The sequence below is a fragment of the Rhinatrema bivittatum genome, chromosome 3 (assembly GCF_901001135.1).
Source record: "Rhinatrema bivittatum chromosome 3, aRhiBiv1.1, whole genome shotgun sequence".
Classification (NCBI taxonomy): Eukaryota; Metazoa; Chordata; class Amphibia; order Gymnophiona; family Rhinatrematidae; genus Rhinatrema; species Rhinatrema bivittatum.
Genome location: NC_042617.1, coordinates 146,798,366 through 146,818,506, shown reverse-complemented (window position 1 = coordinate 146,818,506; position 20,141 = coordinate 146,798,366). Strand labels below are relative to the sequence as shown.

Below are 20,141 nucleotides of genomic sequence, written 5' to 3'. Positions count from 1 at the left end.
CATTTCAGAACTCCAGGCGCTATCCTGTAGGGAGCCTTATCTGCGTTTCACGGACTGCGGAGTGTCTTTACGCACGGTGCCTTCGTTTCTACCAAAGGTAGTCTCGTCTTTTCATCTCAACCAGTCGGTTGAATTGCCTTCCTACTCGTCGGAGGACTCTAGGCAACTATGATCCTTGGATGTCAAGAGATGCCTAATGCAATACTTGGCATCTACAAATGATTTTCGACTCTCGGACCACTTGTTTGTTCTTTGGTCAGGGCCTAGGAAGAGTTGTATGGCTTCCAAGGCCACCATCGCCCGCTGGCTGAAGGGTGCAATTGTTTCAGCGTACCTGACGGCCGGTAGACAACCTCCGCTAACGGTTAAGGCTCATTCTGTAAGGGCTCAAGCGGCCTCATGGGCGGAGAGTATATCGGTATCTGCGCAGGAGATCTGTAGGGCGGCTACCTGGAAGTCACTGCATACCTTTTCCAAGCACTATCGTCTGGACGTCCGTGCTCCCGTGTTCGGGTCCTTCGGAGATAGTGTCATTCGAGCAGGGCTTTCCACGGCCCACCCGTAGTAGGGAAGCTTTTGTACATCCCACCGTCTGGACTGATCCTGGTACGTACAGGGAAAAGAAAATTATTCCTCACCTGCTAATTTTCGTTCCTGTAGTACCAAGGATCAGTCCAGACACCCTCCCTACTATTTGGGGGGATTTTTGTTTGGGAAACGCCTCTGCTCGTCAGCTCTACTCTTTTTCTGTCTCTGCCTCTGACATTCCCTGGTGTCCCAAGGGATGATCGGGGTTTACGGTTTGGTTTGCAAGTTCCACTTTTGTCAGTGGTTTAGTACAGTTCAATTGTTAATTATACTTTTTGCACAGTTGTATTTCTTGATCCCTCCGTCTCTTCTTGGCTTTGAAAGTCTTGTTACTGAGGATTGTAGCACCAGGAGTGAGGTCATATAGGACCTCCCCTCGAGCTTTTGTTCTGACTCCATCTGGACTGATCCTTGGTACTACAGGAACGAAAATTAGCAGGTGAGGAATAATTTTCTTTTCTTTGACCCCTCTCGGCTTAGTTTCATTATTAATTCTATGCTTTCAGATAGAGGAAATCTCCCAGATCCTGTCAATGATGTAGTTGGGGGGAGTACGCAGGAATGATATCTGTTTATTTAAATAGCAGTGATATTTTGTCTTTTGGGAAGAGTTTTCCTTAGTATACATGTATTCTAATTTTCCCTTGTTTCTGTCCCTCTTCTCCGTTTTCCTGTTAGTTTTCTCTTAAAATATCAATGAATTAAAGTTTGAGAGAAAAACATTCTTGGAGACTGCTTGTGCTCAGACAAAAACTGACTGGCACTAGGGTTATATAGCTGTGCCTTGAAGTTTTGTTCTCTGCCTCCATCTGCTGGTGAGAGTGCATAACCCACTGGTCTGGACTGATCTATAGTACTACCGGAATGAAAATTAGCAGGTAAGAACCAATTTTCCTATATTTGTGACTAGTTTTCAGAGCTATGATATCTTCATCAGGTCAGTGAAAATTTGGTTCTAAAACGCATCAAACAGCATTATATTTTTACAGTGCTTTCTCATAGAAAGGAATTCCACCATTCCTAGCTGGAGTGCATATGCAGGGTAAGTCCACCTACTCATGAATTTCCTTTTCAGGCAGTTGATATTCCCCCTCAGGCAGGTCTCTGGTCGGAGAATACTTTCTACAAATCTAGCGGGAGAAGGCTCCATGCCAGTAATGTGACCCGAAGCTACAGCGAACTGTAGCACCAGGAATAAGCTATTATGAAGGTCAGATAAGCAGACAAGGGCATGAAGGAAATCCCTGGCTGTCTGTGGTCTGATTTTACCTCTTAAATGCAGCGACTTGGGACCATATGTACTCAGCATCTTTTCCATAGACTCAAAATGGGAAAAACCCTTTATTTAAATGAATTTGTATCTCACTCTCTCCCAAAATATCAGGGCAGGGAACAATAAAACATGTATGATAGTGCAAATCAATAAAGCCACTGAATAAAACAAACATAATATTATAAATACTGCAGCCATAAGGCATCCTTTGCCATCTGCAAAAGCAAGAGCTCACCAAAAATGCAAACATTATTCAGGCAACAAAAAGGTGATTAGTCTGCACCTTTGGCACACAGAAGATAAGGTTTTTGTTTTGTATAATTATCCTTGTAAGTGTGGTTTGCTTATAGGCATATTTACAGAAATATTGAGAACAATCCTGAAAAGTTTGGCATCTCTCATAGCCTGGGTCAGGAAGGACACTGTTTTTGGATGGAAGCATTATAGTAAGATTGTTAGCATGGAAGATTTTAGCTGGATCCAAAAAGCTGTGACTTTAGATCCTGTTTTCAGTAATTTGTAAAAGTTCTGTTTCTATATAGTCCTGAAGCTTCTCGTTAAAGGAATATGGTCGCCTCCCTGCTGGTGAGCCTCATTATCAGGCCCCTTAGCACTTTCTGCGAGTTTGGGAATACAACATACAATACTGAACAGCTTCCAGATGAATAGCTCATTGCCATAACATATCTGTTTGATTGTGAATAATTCTCAGTTTTCCCTCATTTACCACTTGCTGTATTTCCCAGTAATCTTCTGGCTTTTTCCTCTTCATTCTTGTCTCCTCCTTCCTTGGCTCCTGCTCTTCTACCTTTCCATTCATTACATCTTTCACTAGGAAAAAGAGATCAATAAAAGTTATAGGCATCTCCTTTTCTCAACATTCAGACCTCTGTATAGCAGAAATGTGCTCTGGGATAAATTCTGGTACGAAATGCTTCTACTGCCTGTCTACAACCAACTTTGTGGTCAGAATGCCTTGAAGGACAATTGGTTACCTGTCATCACAATCTGTCAGAAGCAGAACATATCACCACTGCACAAGCTAATTTTATCCCTGGCTCAGAAAGATAGCTGGAATAGCACAAGTGTGGAAACCTATGAGCAAACTTCAACGCCCACAACTATCCATTCACTCACCCGTTCTCAGCATCCAATTCCCTACCCACAGCCAGCTCACAAACATAGGACTAAAGGCAGTGAAAGAGCTACTGGGTGAAATGTGGATTGTTTTAAAGATAAAATGCTTGTTTTTAGACTAGAAATTTGGAAATTCAGTAGCGAGCTACACGATTCTGGGAGGGAAGAGTCAGAGGGGGAGAGTTTTATTTATTTTATTTGCTACATGCTTAAACACCAAATTGCTCTCAGTGTTGTACAATATAAAAACTTCCAAAGACAGAAGTACAATAAATCCAACATTCAAAAACATAAAATGTACCAACAAACCAAAGCATTGCAATCTATAAATGGTCATAGCATGTTTCAATATGAAATTTACAAACAATGCATGCACCAAAGCCTCCCACAATAGAAAACTTAAATCCAGGCCTGTTCAACAATAGAGGGTGAATGAATCTAGACAAGAAAGATACCAACCCTTCCTTGAGGACTACCTAAGAACTTATTATACTTTATAATAGCTTTGAGCTATTGTACTTGTGACCCAGACTGGCCATTGTCCAAGACAGGATGCTTGCTTCAATGGACCATAGTCTGACCCAGCATGGCACATCTTATGTTTCTTTATGGAGTTCCTCCGTCTCCTCTGTTGTCTTTCCCTCTGCTAACTGAGATTTTATACCTGTGGGTTTTCTCCCTCTTATAGTGGATGGAGACAGTGGACACACCCTTTTCTGTGACATCATTGCTGATAGTTACTGAGGTACAGCTCCAGCAAAAAGCCAGTATTATCTGTCTCCAGCAGATGGTAGGACATACTGGTCTGGTGCAGCAGGATCTTGACTCACAGACTTCTGCCCTTGCCCATTCTGGTGGAAAAGTTTTGGGCAGTGCTGTATTTGTCAACTTTAGTGGCAGTGAACTGTGGGCTAGGCTTCTGGTGCTTCCAGTTAAGCGAGCGCTGTGGAAGGCTGTTAGCCCCAGAGAGGGTTTGATAGAGCTTAGAAGGTGGGAGCTTATTTTTGGGGCAGGAGGATCTTCTGTTTGAAGTTGTCTCCCCCTCCCCTTTTCTTTCTCCCTCATTGACTTATTAAAGCTTTAAAAAAACAAAAGCGAGAAAGATGAGAAGACACCGGAAGAGAGTGAGTCTCCCATGGCTGGTGGGAACATGGTGTAGGAGCAGGGCCTACCAAAGTCATTTTCCTTTTTGTCTTCAGGGCTTCCTCTGCAGCTTCTGACCACCTTGTAGTGGAAGATTGGTTGGCATTGGGGGTCTGTGAGCTGGAGCTTCTGTTATGTTGCTGGTTCCTACTGGTTTGCGTTGGAAGCAGCAATTCTTTGGAGGAGCTTGCGAAGCCCCCCGAGCCTGGCAGTACAGATACAGCAGTGTTTGCAATCAGGTCCTCTGATCCAGGTGCAGTGGCAGTTGAGTCCAGTGCTGGAGTCTGGTTTTATTTCTTCCTCGGAGGCAGCCATTTTCGTTGGAAATGACCTGTGGGTCATTCTCACCCTTTTCTGCTCCCAAGCTGAGGCCTTGCAGCCTGGGGAGGGGGGGCTCTGATGTTCTCCCCTAGGAGGGAAATCTGGCCAGAAACTATGCCAGGCCCCTGCCCTTTCTCTCTTAGGGGTTTCTCCCCAGAATGCTTTTTCTTTCATTTTTATGCCAGGCCTTCTGTGTTTTACACAGGCTTGATGAAGGGGGAGGGCTACAGACACCACAGCTCAGAGCTCTGCTTGGGCACTTCAGCCTCTGGATATTCGGTAGCAAAAGAGCCTAATTATCCATAGGGATGTTTACCACAGGAGACTCTCTGGTGAGAGTAGCCTCTGTTTTTTTATGACCTGGAAGAAAACGTTGATATAGACTTGTCAATCCTTAGAGGAAGGAGAGGTGGCATCAGCGGGTAAGAATGATGCTGGCATCTGCCTATTTTATTGAAAAAAAAAAGTATATTTCTCATATCTCAGCTGATCATGTTTTTGTACATCTGATTGTTAAGTTGAGGATGTCTGAAAAGAGTCTACATCATCTAAAGCTTTTCATTTGGAAGTAGAGGATATTTTCCTGACAGAGTGAGAATTCCCTGTGAGTCTTCATGGCTGTCAAGGCTTCACCAAACTGTACCCTTTGCCACTGGATGCCACACAATGCCTCTTTTTCAAGTACTGTGGGTGAATGCCTGGTTTGACAGAGATCTGCTCAATGACTATTCTGATAGTAGGCAACATAGCCTGTGATTTCCCATATACATGTCACCTCACAGAGCCCCTTCAGCCTTATATAACAGCTAGTTAGGATGTTTTCCTAGCGTGTAGCAGATGGACTCAGGACCAATAGGTATAGTGTACTGATAGCAGTTGGAGACGGATCAGATTTCAATCTGACGTCAGCCCTAGTACATATACCCCTGCAGGAAGTGCAGCTCTTCAGTATTTTCCGTCTCCATAGCAGTTCGGGACTCTATGCACGCTCGCACAGCATTAGAGTAATTTACCAAAGAAACCCCTTGGGTCCCTCTCCCAGTTGAGAATTCCCGAGGTGATTTCCGCGATCCCTCGGAGGTTGGTCTCGGTCCGGCAGCCGACCCTCGGTGTGGACTTAGCCACTGGCAACAGGTGAGGCTGAGAGGCAGCGGGTGCAACTTCGAATGTGGCGGTGAAAGTATTTCCCTCTCCCCCCCCGCAGCCGGAGACAGCCCGGTATGAGACCGGGAAACGCCGAGACAAGGTAAGGTAGAAAACGTCTTTAAAGTCTCCGGTCTCCGAAGTTCGAAGAGTTGCACAGGTCGCCAGCCGGCGCCAGTGCCACCGGGTTGATCAGCCCTAGCAGGGCTAGGCCCCAGTCAGATTTGGGGGTCCTCCCAGGTGGAGACCCTCCGAGGTGGTCGTCATACTGGCCGCGTGGTCGCCGTCGCCATTTTGACCTATTCGCCGCCCTGTCCGCCGTCCTGACCCGTGTGCACAGAGGCGAGCGGTGCGCACAAATCTCTTGTGCGCACATCGGCACGCGCATAAATGCTGTGCGCATAGCGACGCGCACAACCACACACCTACTGTGCCGGGCGCATAAGTTTGGCCCGTGCGCACAGCGGCACGCGCATCTTATTGAGCGTGCACGCAACTTACGCGCACAACCTCGACGCACTGAAGCGCATAACTAGGCCGCCCCGTCCCTGTATTTTTTACACGCACAAGCCATGGCACCACCAGAGAAGAAGTTCAAGGCTCAGGGCCTTTGCCCAGCATGCCACATCAGAGCTGCGCAGCATGAGGAGGCCACAGCCCTGTGTATACAGTGTGAGGAGGCCCTGGGGTATTCAGCCCAAGGTCCTTCCCAGCTGGTGCCGGGATCCAGCTTCTTGAACAGTACGCTGGACCTTGTGTTCCCCAGAGGGGCTCCCCAGGGACACAGCGCCTCTTAATTTAGCCCCAGCAACTATCTCCTGGGTGGAATTCTTCAAAGGCCTGCAAACCTTCATCCACATGCAGCCGGGGCCTCTGATAACACGGCCACAGCCTCCGCCAGAGGATCTCAACATCCCGGGACCCTCTATGCCCAGAGAAGTGCCTCCACCGCCCAGAAGCCCCACCCTCGGGGACACGGACAACTCAGATGGCGATTCAGAACTCCTAGTGGAAGGGGAACTCCCCCCAGGGACCGAACCCCACCGAACCATGAGGCATTTCTTCACCAAAGACGAGCTTCCAGACCTAGTCACACACAGCCTGAAAGAGCTCGCTATCCCGGGCACAAGTACCTTGGAACCTAAGACGAACCCCCTCCTAGAGGGACTCCATCAGACCTCCCATCATTTCCCACTGTTATAAGCTGTCCAGCAGCTAATTGACTTGGAATGGGAAGCCCCGGAGATCATGTTCAAAGGGGGGCGGATCCTGGCAGCCATGTACCCTCTGGACCCCGCTGCCAAAGATCTCCTGGCATGTCCGAAAGTGGATGCCATGATCTGCGCGGTCTCGAAGCGCACTACTATTCCAGTCAAGGGAAGAGCAGCACTAAAGGATGCCCAAGACAGACGTCTGGAATCCATCCTCAGTCTTTTGACGTCTCCACTATGTCTCTATAGATCACGGCCTGCTGTGCCATGGTGACACATGCCTGCTTATCACAGACCAGGAACAACCCTCCCGGGGAAGCCCTGGAACCAGCAGTATCATTCCTCACGGATGCTGCTTCTGATGTAGTGCGCACTGCAGCTAGAGGCGTGTCATCCGCCATGGCAGCCAGAAGACAACTCTGGCTCCAAAGCTGGTCGGCCGACGCATCGTCCAAAACGAGACTCACAAGGATGCCATTCAAGGGAACCCTCCTGTTCGGAAGCAAACAACAGAAGCTAGTCAACAAATGGGGTGAATCCCCACTGCTGCGGCTACCGGAGGACAGGAATAAGAGAAACCAGTGACCCTTCCCCCGAACTCCTAGGGGCAGAGGATCCAGCGCTTCAACCCATATAGAAGTACATATCAAGTGGCTGCCCCGCAGGCAGGAGCCAGTCCTTTCGAAACAAGCGCAATAAAAGGGAAGCCGGCTCGGGGCCAGGTCCCAGCCATACCCCACAATGAAAATCAGCCGACCCGTCCAAGGGAAGAAGCCATAGGGGAAGACTTGCCCTATTCTACCAAAGATGGGTCGAGATAACCTCAGACAAGTGGGTCCTAGCCATCATTCGAGAGGAATATTATCTGGATTTCCACCACATCCCTCCGGACAAGTTTGTGGAATCCCCCAGCCACGACCCCTCCAAGAGGATGGCAGTGGAAGCTACACTGACCATATTACTCGCCTTAGAGGCTATAACACCGGTGCCCTCACAACAAATAAATACTGGACACTATTTCATCTATTTTATCGTTCCCAAGAAAGAAGGAACATTCTGGCCCATCCTGGACCTCAAGTCGGTCAACCGCCACCTGAAGATTCCTTGCTTCTGCATGGAAACCCTACGCTCAGTCATAAGGGCGATATAACCGGGACAATTCCTTACATCCCTGGATCTGTCGGAAGCCTACCTGCACATTCCGGTCCATCAAGAGCATCAGCGTTTTCTACGCTTCATGATCCTGGACCATCACTACCAGTTCCGGGCACTACCATTCGGGTTAGCCACAGCACCCCGGACGTTCACCAAAATCATGGTGGTAGTGGCAGCAACACTGAGGAAGGAAGGAATCCTCGTACACCCGTATCTGGATGATTGGCTGATCAGGGCAAAATCCCCAGAGGAAAGTCAACAGGCAACCAACAGAGTCAAAACTCTACTGGAGAGCCTCGGGTGGGTGGTCAACACAAACAAGAGCTGTTTGCAGCCCTCCCAATCCATAGAATACCTGGGAGTTCGGTTCGACACCAAACAAGACAAGGTCATCCTGACACCGACAAGGAGATCAAAACTGCTGACCCAGTTGCGAACCCTGTTGAGCGAGCTTTGTCCCACAGCATGGGACTACCTCCAAGTCCTCAGCCTCATGGCATCCACTTTGGAAGTAGTACCATGGGCAAGAGCTCACATGAGACCCCTACAGCGCTCTCTACTGTCACGATGGAGCCCGCTGTCCCAGAACTACACCGTTCATCTCCAGCTCCCGGACAAAGTTCATACCCAACTACGATGGTGGCTACAAGAAGGCCATCTGAGCCAGGGAGTGAGGCTGTCCTCACCGACCTGGACCCTGCTCACCACGGACACCAGCCTATGGGGATGGGGAGCACACTGCCAGGAGCTAACCGCCCAGGGGCAATGGAACAAAGAAGAGTCGTGATGGAACATCAATCGCCTAGAAGCATGGGCAGTCAGACTAGCCTGCCTACGTTTCAGTCACAGACTCCAAGACAAATCAGTCAGAGTCATGTCGGACAACGCCACAACAATGGCCTACATCAGCCATCAGGGAGGAACCAGAAGCCAACAGGTGTCTCTGGAAATAGACCCCCTAATGACATGGTCGGAAGCGAACCTTCGAGAGATCTCGGCCGTCCACATCGCGGGGAAAGACAACGTCACTGCGGATTACCTCAGCAGAGAAAGTCTAGACCCAGGAGAATGGAGACTGTCGACCACAGCATTCCAGTTGATAGTAAGCCATTGGGGAACACCAACCATGGACCTCTTGGCAAACCGGTCCAACGCCCAAGTGCCCAGCTTCTTCAGCCGCAGATGGGAACCTCAGTCCCAGGGAATCATGCCCTGGTACAGACCTGGCCACAGGAAACTCTATTATACACTTTCCCACTGTGGCCCCTATTGGGTCCAATCATCCAAAAGATAGAACACCACAAGGGACCAGAACTTCTGGTGGCCCCGGACTGGCCAAGAAGGCAGTTGTATGCAGACATGCAAAGGCTACTGACAGGGAGCCCTCTCCCGCTACCGCCACAAAATTATCTGTTCCACAAGGGCCGATCCTCCACAAGGACTCAGCTCGATTCTCTCTTACGGCCTGGCCATTGAAAGGACTCGCCTGAGGAAGAGCGGATACTCGGGGGCAGTAATTGACACCCTGTTCCAAGCACGCAAGTTCTCCACATCCCTAACATACACAAGGATTTGGAGAGTATTCGAAGCCTGGTGTGAGGACCGCGACATCATCCCATGCTTACTCAAAATTCCTGCGATTTTGGAATTCCTACAGAACGGTCAACAGAAGGGATTGTCTCTTGACTCCCTCAAGGTACAGGTGATTGCATTGTCATGCTACGGAACCAAGCATGTGGATGGTAGCCTAGCCTCTCACCTGGATCTCTCCTGCTTCCTGAAGGGAGTCAAGCAGATCCGACCACCCCTAAAGTGCCCGGTTACTCTATGGAACCTCAACCTGGTTCTAGACTTCTTAGCAGGAGCCTCCTTCAGACCTCTCCGCGGCCTGTCCTTCCGACTATTAACGTTGAAAACAACCTTCCTGGTGGCAGTCTGTTCGGCCCGTCGTATCTCCGAGCTACAAGCACTGTCCTGCCGGGAGCCGTTCCTCAGACTCACTCCGGGAACCATCCATTTACGCATGGTCCCGTCCTCCCTCCCCAAAGTGGTTTCTCACTTCCATCTCAACCAAACCATCTCACTACCATCGCCAGATGAGCATAAGGATTCGGAAGAATCTCGCCGCCTGCGCCACCTCAACATCAGCAGTCTCCTAGTCCGATACCTGGAAAGGTCGGAATCTGTACGAAAGACGGACCATCTATTCGTCCTTCACAGCGGAAAGAAGCAAGGGGAAGTGGCCTCGCGAGCAACCATAGCCCGCTGGATCAAAGAAGTTATCAAGGCGGCCTACGTAGAAGCAGGCAAGCCGCTGCCTTTGCAAGTCAAAGCCCATTCCACTAGAGCCCAGGGAGTGTCCTGGGCGGAAACCAAGATGCTGTCACCCGCCGAGATCTGTCGGGCAGCGACTTGGTCCTCCATCCACACCTTCTCCAGGTTCTACCGCCTGGATGTTCAGGCTCGGGAGGACACGGCATTTGCAAGAGCAATACTAAGTGGGTCACGGGCAGCCTCCCACCCGGTTCGGGAGTAGCTTTTATACATCCCATTGGTCCTGAGTCCATCTGCTACACGCTAGGAAATGGAGAAATTACTTACCTGATAATTTTGTTTTCCTTAGTGTAGACAGATGGACTCAGCATCCCACCCACGGCTGCCGTCATTCATGGAATTCTCGGGCGACATCCCTGAGAGCGAGTTATTCACGGGTAAGCCAAGCTTTCCCTCCAATTAGGACACCCATTCTACCGGGTGTCGACGTTTCTTGGTTGAGGGCACTGGCGGTCTCCAGCTATAACCAATTCAGCCAGTTCAAGTTAATCAAGTTAACCAAGTTATAAAGTTAATCAAGTTATACAAGTTATTCAGCCACACATATATCCACAATTGCTTTTCGAGGAGAATACTGAAGAGCTGCACTTCCTGCAGGGGTATATGTACTAGGGCTGACGTCAGATTGAAATCTGATCCATCTCCAACTGCTATCAGGAGTACACTATACCCATTGGTCCTGAGTCCATCTGTCTACACTAAGGAAAACGAAATTATCAGGTAAGTAATTTCTCCATTTTTTCAGGGTTGGATTGGTTTACTTTCTTTCTGGCCCATTCCAAATTATTGCCCAAACAGGAATGAATTTGAGCAAGTTCAAACAGGGAAGAGTCAAGCTGTGAAACCTGCAATGGGCAGAGCTCTCTCCTTCACAGGGCTTTATATTTGTGACAAGAGAAAGAAAAGAAAAGCTGTGGAGTCGGGAGCATACCTTCATATTTCCTTTAGTAGTGCTATACTAATTCCTGGAAAAAAACAATTTGACTACCAGTCTCATTAGTATTTATGGCCATTCTGAGAGCAACTTTCCAAGGCATTACTGCCAGTAAAACAGTGTTCCATGCGCAGAAATGGGGACTTTGAAAATTGCCTCCTGTCGCTGCATGTAAAAGTGTGAATGTATCGCCAGTATGGGGGTACTTTTCTGGCAGAAAGTGCAGGCATGTATGGGGGTGGAGTAGGGGAGGCATTAGCACTTCTGTGCATAGTTATGTGTGTGCGTGTGAAATTTCACTGGAAAAAGTACCCACTATTTCCCTGTACGTACCTGGATCAGTCCAGACTGCTGGGTTTTGCCTCCCTTCCAGCAGATGGAGACAGAGAAAGTTTCTCAGGCACCGCCCCTTAACTTGGCGTGCCACCTGCTGCTCCTCAGTATGTCTCCAGCAGATGGAGGTGGTGCAAACCTGAGGTTCTGATCCAAGCCAAAAAAAAAAAAGAGATTTTCAGGTTTTTTGGAGTCTCCCAGGGGGTAGTGAGGTCCTGGTGGGACCATCCTCCCTGGTCGTAGGCATTTGGGAACCCCGAACTTTGTCCCTGAGTCTGCCGACGGTGTGACAGCTGATGGTCCAGCTCCCTCCCTACTTCTACACTCCTTTTCTACAGCCTCTGCCAGCATCTTCAGGGAAGTATTCTTTCTCTTCTCTGGGGCTTTGGATAAAGTTTATTTGCAGTTTTTGAAGTAAAAAAAAAAAAAGGAAAAGCCTGTGTGGAAGAATTTTTGTTCTCTTTTGGCACACGGCAGGCAGTGCAGGAGCAGACTCGAACTCGGGAGCTCACGCGGGGATCCTTTTTTTCTGACTCCCTCCCCCTCCTCCCATGGCTGCTGGCGACTGTCCCGCGAGTGTTCCCTTGATTCATGCCGTGCACGAGTTGGTGCTTGCGCTGCGGCGATTGACTCTCCAGCTGGGCCTCGTCAGGTGTTTGTAGCCAATGCCTCCCCAGGGGGGAAGATTTTTCCGGCATGTCCACGGCGGCAGATTCACAGCAGCGCAGTGCCGGGAGGCTGCTCGCTGAGCTGGAGACCCCGACTGACCAGTTCCCGCTTAGTGCGGGAACAGCAGCCATTTTGGGCGCTTTTCATGCCAAGGAAGAAAGAATGTTGGGGGGAGGGGATCTCCCTCTGGCCCTCTCCCTGGCCGATTCCAGCCCTGTAGCAGCTCGGGGGGCCTTGGGGGAGTCTCCTGATGTGGACCCTGACACTTTTGTGGGGCACTTCCACGGGGCCTGCCCTATTTTCTCCACAGTTTGTATTGCTGATGGACCAGGCTTTCCTGGCCCCCTTTGGTACGGAAGTCCACCTGGGAGACCTCTTCCGAGGATTCAGACCAGGGGGAGGGGCCAGAGGACCCCACTTCACCCCTGGATGTAACGAGTATTGGCGCCGCGCCTGACTACATTCCTCCGGTGGAGGGGGACGACCCTAAGGTGGTCCGCTTATTCCAGAGGGATGAGCTGGCACCTTTGATTCCCCATGTCCTCGTGGAGCTGGGCATCGCGGACTCCCCTTCTGAACTATGCTCACCATGGTGGATCCTGTCCTTGCGGGCTTGCGAGGTTCTGCTAGAATTTTTCACCTGCATGTTATTCTGAAGCAGATGATGCTCCAGGAGTGGGATTCCCCGGAGACAGGCCTCAAGGTCAGCAGGGCTATGGACAAGTTGTATTCGTTGCCTGAGGATGTGTTGGAGCTGCTTAGGATTCCTAAGGTGGACGCGTCAGTCTCCGCGGTTACCAAGCGGACGATCATCCCTGTAGCGAGGGCAGTGGCTTTGAAGGATTTGCAGGATCGCAAATTGGAAGGTTACCTTAAGAGGATTTTTGAAGTGTCTGCCCTGGGGATTCGTGCTGCAGTTTGCAGCAGTTATATGCTCAGGGTGAGCCTGCACTGGGTGCAGCAGTTTCAGAGTGCCAAAGACCTAGCTCCTTCGGAGGCAAAGCAAGCAAGCTGAGCGGTTGGAGGCCACAGTGGTATATGACGCGGATGCGCTTTATGACCTGCTTCGCATCTCATCGTGCACTATGGTGTTGGCAGTGTCAGCCCAAAGGCTTCTATGGCTGCGGAATTGGTCAGCTGATGTTTCTTCTAAAGCTCAGTTGGGGGCTCTTCCTTTTAAGGGCATGCTCCTGTTTGGGGAAGACCTGGAGCAGCTGATCAAGAATTTGGGCGATAATAAGGTCCACAAGCTGCCAGAGAACAGGCCGAAAGGGCAGAAAACCTTCGTCTCCACCCAATCTCGATTTCGGGGGCAGCAGCGTTTTCGTCAGAGCAGAGCTCAGAACACAGGTCACAGACAAGCCTCGGCGAGGTTCCAGTCTTGGTCCCCAGCCTACCAAGGACATTGCACGACCCCTGACGGGGCCAGACAGGGCACCACTGTGGTCAAGTCCGCTCAATGAATCAAGGCTGACCCACTTCATGGATCATGTGATAGGGGGGCGGCTGTCTCTCTTTCTCCAGGAGTGGGTCAACATCACGTCAGACCGGTGGGGTCTCAGTGTGATAGAACACGGCTGTGCATTAGAAATTGCTCACCCGCTCCGAAGCCTTTTTCTGGTGTCTCCCCTGCGGGTCCCCAGCAAAAGAGTTGGTCATTTACCAGTCCCTGGGTTGCCTCCAAAGTCTGGGGGCTATTTACCAATTCCTCAAGCAGAGTGGGGAAAGGGACGTTATTCCATTTACTTTGTCGTCCCCGAAGAAAGAAGGAACTTTTCGACCCATCCTGGATTTGAAAGTCAATGTAGCCCTCAAGGTGCCTCATTTCTGCATGGAGACGCTCTGGTCGATCATTGCAGCCATGCGGAAGGGCGAATACTTGGCATCCCTGGACCTGACAGAAGCCTATCTACACATTGGCATTCGGCAGAACCACCAGAGGTTCCTCAGATTTATGATCCTCGGGCAACATTTCCAGTTTTGTGCCCTGCCGTTTGGCCTTGCCACAGCTCCGTAGACTTTCACAAGGTGATGGTGGTGGTGGCAGCATCCTTGAGGAAGGAGGGAGTGTTGGTGCATCCCTGTCTGGTTGATTGGCTCATTCGGGCGAAGTCGGCGGACCTATGCTCGTAAGCAGTGGAGATGGTTTTATATTGCCTGTGGTCCCTGGGTTGGATGGTCAATCTCACCAAGAGTAATCTTGTCCCCTCCCAGGTCCTGGAGGTTTTGGGAGCCCGTTTTGACACTCAAGTGGGCACAGTCTTCCTTTCCGGGGACAGAATCATTAAATTGCGTGGTCAAGTGCAGTCCCTGCTGCGAGTCTCAGTGCCCAGAGTCTGGGATTACTTGCAGGTCCTTGGTTCCATGGCATTGACCTTGGAGTTGGTTCCGTGGGCCTTTGTGCATATGAGACCTCTGCAAGCGGCTTTATTGTCCCGTTGGAACCCGCTTTCGGAGGAGTTCTATCTCCCGTTGCCACTTACAGACATTGCCTGGTCCAGTCTTTCATGGTGGCTGGTGCAGGAGCACTTAGAATGCGGTGTGGATCTGGAAATACCCCGGTGGATGGTGGTGATGACCGATGCCAGCCTCTCCAGCTGGGGAGGAGGCATCCTGGTTGATCAATCGTCTCGAGATACATGCCGTTTGCTTGGCTCTGGAGAGTTTCCTCCCCCTTCTGCACAATTGAGCGATCCAAGTTCTGTCAGACAATGCAATGACAATGGCCTATATCAACCGGTAGGGAGGAACTGGAAGTCGGCCCGTAGCCCTCGAAGTAGATCTATTGATGTTCTGGGCAGAGCACCATCTGGAAATGTTGGCAGCGTCACACATTGCGGGGTTGACCAATATACACTGTACTGTATCGGCCTGTCAGTTAGGTCATATTGTTACTAAGAGCTTGGTTTGTTAAAGCTTTTATTCCATTCTGGGTCTTTAGGAAAAATGCTTAGTAAATGAGGCCCTAAGTTAGTAATTGGTGTGATTTAACCCCAAATATCTCCCTTAACACATGTAGATTTGTATTTCTTAACCTCACATGTCACATTTTGGAGGGAAAAAAGGACATCTATCACAGAAACATGGTGCATGGAAAAAACCCCCACTTTTTTAAACTTACTGAACAGAGTCCACGACTGCTTGGATTCTTCTTGCCTAAATGAATTCCAGGAGAAGATATCTATGGTATATGTCTCTCTGATCTGTACCTGCTGCACCTTCGTGCATGTGACAAGGAAAGAGAAACACAGAGGCTTGGAAACTACACTGCAGTTTCTAGTAAGACAAAATGTCTTTATTCACAGCCTTGAGTCACTATAAATGCAAATAATTCAACAGTGAGGCCTTTTCATATATGTAAGTTCATATTTAATGTATTTGCTATGTGTTTGTGCTAATCAGTTGTGCTGGCACTCTGTAAATGTTCTCGGCTGCCTTTTATAGACTATTGAGTTAATTTTCAAAAGAGTTACGTGCATAAAATTAGCATATATGTACAGAGGTAGCTTATCTGCACGTACATGCGAGTGGAGGACTGCAGCAATGGGCCTTAGGACTAGACAGCTCAGGGTATGGACCCAGCTCATAAAACACAGCCTTTCCCACTTGCTTCAACTGTGGAAGGAGAGGTCATTTGGCCAGGGACTCGTGATATGATTAAATCGCAGCGATGGATGGCAATATGGTCACACAGCTGACACTAGACACTAAAATCCATATGGAGAAGTCATCTCGTCTCAGGGGAACTCATACAACCCAATAATTAGGGTACAGATACTTTCTCCTTCTGTGCCCTTTGTGTGGGAAATGGACATGTGGTTGTGGACGATCATGATCCATATGGAAAAGCAGACTAGGACGAGCACTTGAGAGGAACTGGTAAAGTAAAAAGAGAAATTATTCAAAATAGAGGGTCAAGAAAATGAAATGTAATATTGTGTTAAACCTATATAACGGGAAATGCATTTCATTTTTATGAACTTTCATCTGCAGTTTCAAAAAACTTTTCAAACAAATATGAGGACTCATGATTACAATAGTATTATAAAGCCTGATTCAATTAAAATGATACATGGGTGTTATGAATAGTCCTGTAATAATTATAAATAGTTTTTCTCTGATGTGGTGATATGGATTTTTGAAGAAATGTAATGTACATGAGTAGAGAATGCTTTTTTGTTATAAAAGTAAAAAGGGAACCAGCCCTTAAGAGCATGTTCCTACTGTAAGGCAGAGGACAATATGGACTAAGCGTGCCTATGGCCCGAGGACATGGGGTAGGAGCGCCAGCTAGCAGAACAGCGCAAGAAGGAGCAGGTGCTGTTGGCTGGGCTCCAGAATGAAAATGAAAAGCTGGAAGAGGAGTGGGAAAACACTTTTGTAAAACTTCAAAACTGTAATTTGGTAGATATTCAGCATCAGGAACTTAAGGAATTTGTGGATGAAGTTCCCACCCAAGCCCTGGTAGACTCAGGCTGTAGTAAGACACTTGTTTGTAAGTATTTGAGAGAGGAGCACCAGGGACTTTTGGCAGGTCTTGGGGGGGTCAGGAGGGTGGGGGTTGTAGTAAATTAATTTTGGAGGTCTTGGGGGGCGTCAGGAGGGTGGGGGATTTTGTTAGATTTTTACTTTTTTATTAAAGATTTGTCTGCGAGCCAGATGCAGCCATCAAAAGAGCCATATCTGGCTCCCGAGCCATAGGTTCCTGACCCCTGTATTAGACCAATCAGCTAATGGGTCTGGGGTGTTGGCTGGCTGCATTCCAGCACATAGTCAGAGTCCTCTGCATTCTTTTTCTAACACTGGTATACAGGAATACAGCACAAATAGGTATCAGAAAGACAGTGCATACCTACATCACACCAGGCAGGAACAAGAGTACGCAGGATTTCAATAGATACGCATGTATCCATTAAAATCCGGGTTCGGCGCGCGCAAGGCTGCCCAAAATGGGCAGCCTGTGCGTGCCGAGCCGCGCAGCCTGCCTCCGTTCCCTCCAAGGCCGCTCTGAAATCGGAGCGGCCTCGGAGGGAACTTTCCTTCTGCCTCCCCCCACCTTCCCCTCCCTTCCCCTACCTAACTCACCCCCCAGCCCTATCTAACCTCCTCTACCTTTGTTGAACAAGTTATGCCTGCTCGAGGCAGGCGTAACTTTGCGCACGTCGGGCCGGCTGCAGCGCGCCATGTTCCGGTCTGGGGGCTGGTCCGGAGGCCGCGGCCATGCCCCCTGAATGCCCCTGGGCCGGAACCATGCCCGCAGCCCCGCCCCAGATGACGCGCTGGCCGGGGCTTTGCGCGCGCCAGAAGCCTATGCAAGATAGGCTCAGCGCGTACAGGGGAGGTTTCGGGTAGGTTTCGGGGGTTACGCGCATAACGTACACGCGTAACCCTCTGAAAATCTACCCCACTACATCTTCCGCAAGGTCTGTGGCCCGCTGGTCTTATATCCCTAGGTCTTTGTACTGGTAACGAAGATGGTGACAAAATATCCTTAAGTTTTTTGTCCCACTTATTTGCAATCATCACCCCTTTATCTTTAAATACTGGTAAAATCTGTAAGATATGCCAGTGCTTCTTTAGAATTTTACTAATGTCATTAGTCAGATCTGTGAATGTAATGGGACAGACTATTTTTGTATTTTTAGGTTATGCTCTTGGAATTAAAAGCGTAGATTGTTTACAATTAGCCGCCCGATTATAGTCACCATCAATACAAGTTTCAGGATAGCCACGTGCAATGAACCTCTTTTTCATTTCTACAGATCTTTCTCGGAAAGTTTTATCTTCTGTACAGAGTCTCTTAAGTCTTAAGAATTGTGTATAAGGTAGATTCTTAACCAACGGTCTACTGTGGCAACTGTCATACCTTAATAGCTTATTCGTATCTGTGGGCGTCCTGTAGATGTCTGTTAAAAAACCTTCTTCAGTACGTGTGATCAATATATCTAACAATGGAATTTTACTTGAATCATAGACCATGTTGAATTTAAGATTTTTATCTAGATCATTGAGCCAATCTTTGAATAGAAGCAATTGTTCTTCATCTCCTGACCATATCATAAATACATCATCTATGTATTTCTTCCAAATCACAATTTGTTGTTGAAACTTATGGTTGTTCAGATGTACTTCCTCAAATTTGGCCATGTACAAATTGGCAATTGAAGGTGCCGTAAAGGAGCCCATGGCAACACCTTTCATCTGAATATAATACTGCTTATTAAAGGCAAAAAAGTTATTACATAAAGCAATTGTGGCAATAACAATGATAAATTGCGTAGGTATTCTTTTATGTAACTTCCTGTTAAGCAGTTGTTCTTCTATAATTTGTATTGCTCCTTCTAGTGGAATGTTGGTGTATAATGCATCATCATCTAATGTGACTAAAATAATATTATTACTAAGCTTAGGTAATTCTTGTAACATAGTAATTATGTGCGAGGAGTCCCGCACATATGATGGTATAAGTGGGACCATTGATTTAAGGAAGAGGTCAATGAATTTAGAGAGAGGTTCCTGTTAAGGACTTATGTATCTTAGATAGAACATAGATGGTGGGCATCACTGGATGATCCATCGTGAGATAACTTATCTCCTTTTTAGTCAAATAGCCAGAGGCACTTGCTATTGAAAGTAAATTATCAATTGACTTCTTAACTTTCGATGTCGGATCTATGGCTGACTTGCTCTAAAATTTGTCATCAGAAAGTTGTCTTTCAATCTCCTTAATATGCTTCTGTTTGTCAAGAACCACTACTGCCCCTCCTTTATCTGCAGATTTGATGATTATATTTTTATCACTGCTGAGTGATTTTATAGCAATTTTTTCATTTGCAGACAGATTGTTCTTAAACCTAATTTTATTTTCCTTTTCCTCTATATCTTTAAGCACCAGTGCTTAAAGTATGTATAACAGGATTAGTTGGTCCATTAGGCATCCACTTACTACTTGGTTTAATTATTGAAAAATCTTGTGTATTACATGTATTCTTTGAAAAAATATCCATAATCTTTAACTTCCTCATGAATTTAAACAGAGCTATCCGTGTGTTGAAAACATTATATGCAGGGGTTGGGACAAATGACAAGCCTTTGTTTAAGACAGAAATCTCGTCTTCATTTAAAATTCTGTTGGAAATATTAATCACCCTATTGAGATTACTGTTGTCACTGGACTTCAGTACGGGTGAAAAAACCCTCTGCCTCTCCCTCAACCTCTTCCTCTGCCTCTGTTCAGCTGGTCCCATTTTTTCTCGTAATTCGTTTTTGTCATGAAATCTTTTTTCCACATCTTTTGTAACTGAAAAACATGATCGTCTGGTACGTCTGAGTATGATTTGTCGTGAACAGAGGTGCAGAGGGATCAAAATAATGGTCAGGCTGAGTGCACCATTAGCCCCGTCTAGATGCGCGTTTTCCATGCGCTAATCTTACCCCTTTATACAGTAAGGGGTAATAGTGAGAGGAAAACATGTGTCCAACCCCCCAAAAACAAATAGCGCCCGCAACATGCAAATGCATGTTGATGAGCTTATAAGTTAGTCCCACGCGATACAGAAAGTAAAATGTGCAGCCAAGTCGCACATTTTACTTTCAGAAATTAATGCCTGCCCAAAGGCAGGAGTTAATTTCGGCCGGCACCGGGAAAGTATACAGAAAAGCAGAAAAAACTGCTTTTCTGTACACCCTCTGACTTAATATCATAGCGATATTAAGTTGGAGTCCCCAAAAATAAAAAAAAATTAAAATTCTAAACAAAAAAAATTAAAAATCTGGCGCGGCCCGCAGGTTGGAAGATAGACACTCAATTTTGCCGGTGTCCATTTTCCGAACCCGTGGCTGTCAGCGGGTTTGACAACCGATGCTAGTAAAATTAAGCGTCGGCTGTCAAACTCACTGA

At 47.9% G+C, this 20,141-nt stretch overlaps 1 protein-coding gene across 5 annotated transcripts in view; it reads right to left on the bottom strand.

The window, feature by feature from the left end:
• HEATR1 (HEAT repeat containing 1) overlaps nucleotides 1–20,141 on the bottom strand; it is a 317,329-nt gene that overhangs the window by 295,186 nt on the left and 2,002 nt on the right. For 4 of the 5 annotated variants that reach the window (XM_029593810.1, XM_029593813.1, XM_029593812.1 and 1 more), the window contains one exon: nucleotides 2,589–2,692. The exons of the other annotated variant lie outside the window; for it this stretch is intronic. The gene's annotated coding sequence lies outside the window, so the exon portion shown is untranslated. The remainder of the gene's footprint in view (nucleotides 1–2,588; nucleotides 2,693–20,141) is intronic. 5 annotated transcript variants of the gene reach the window in all.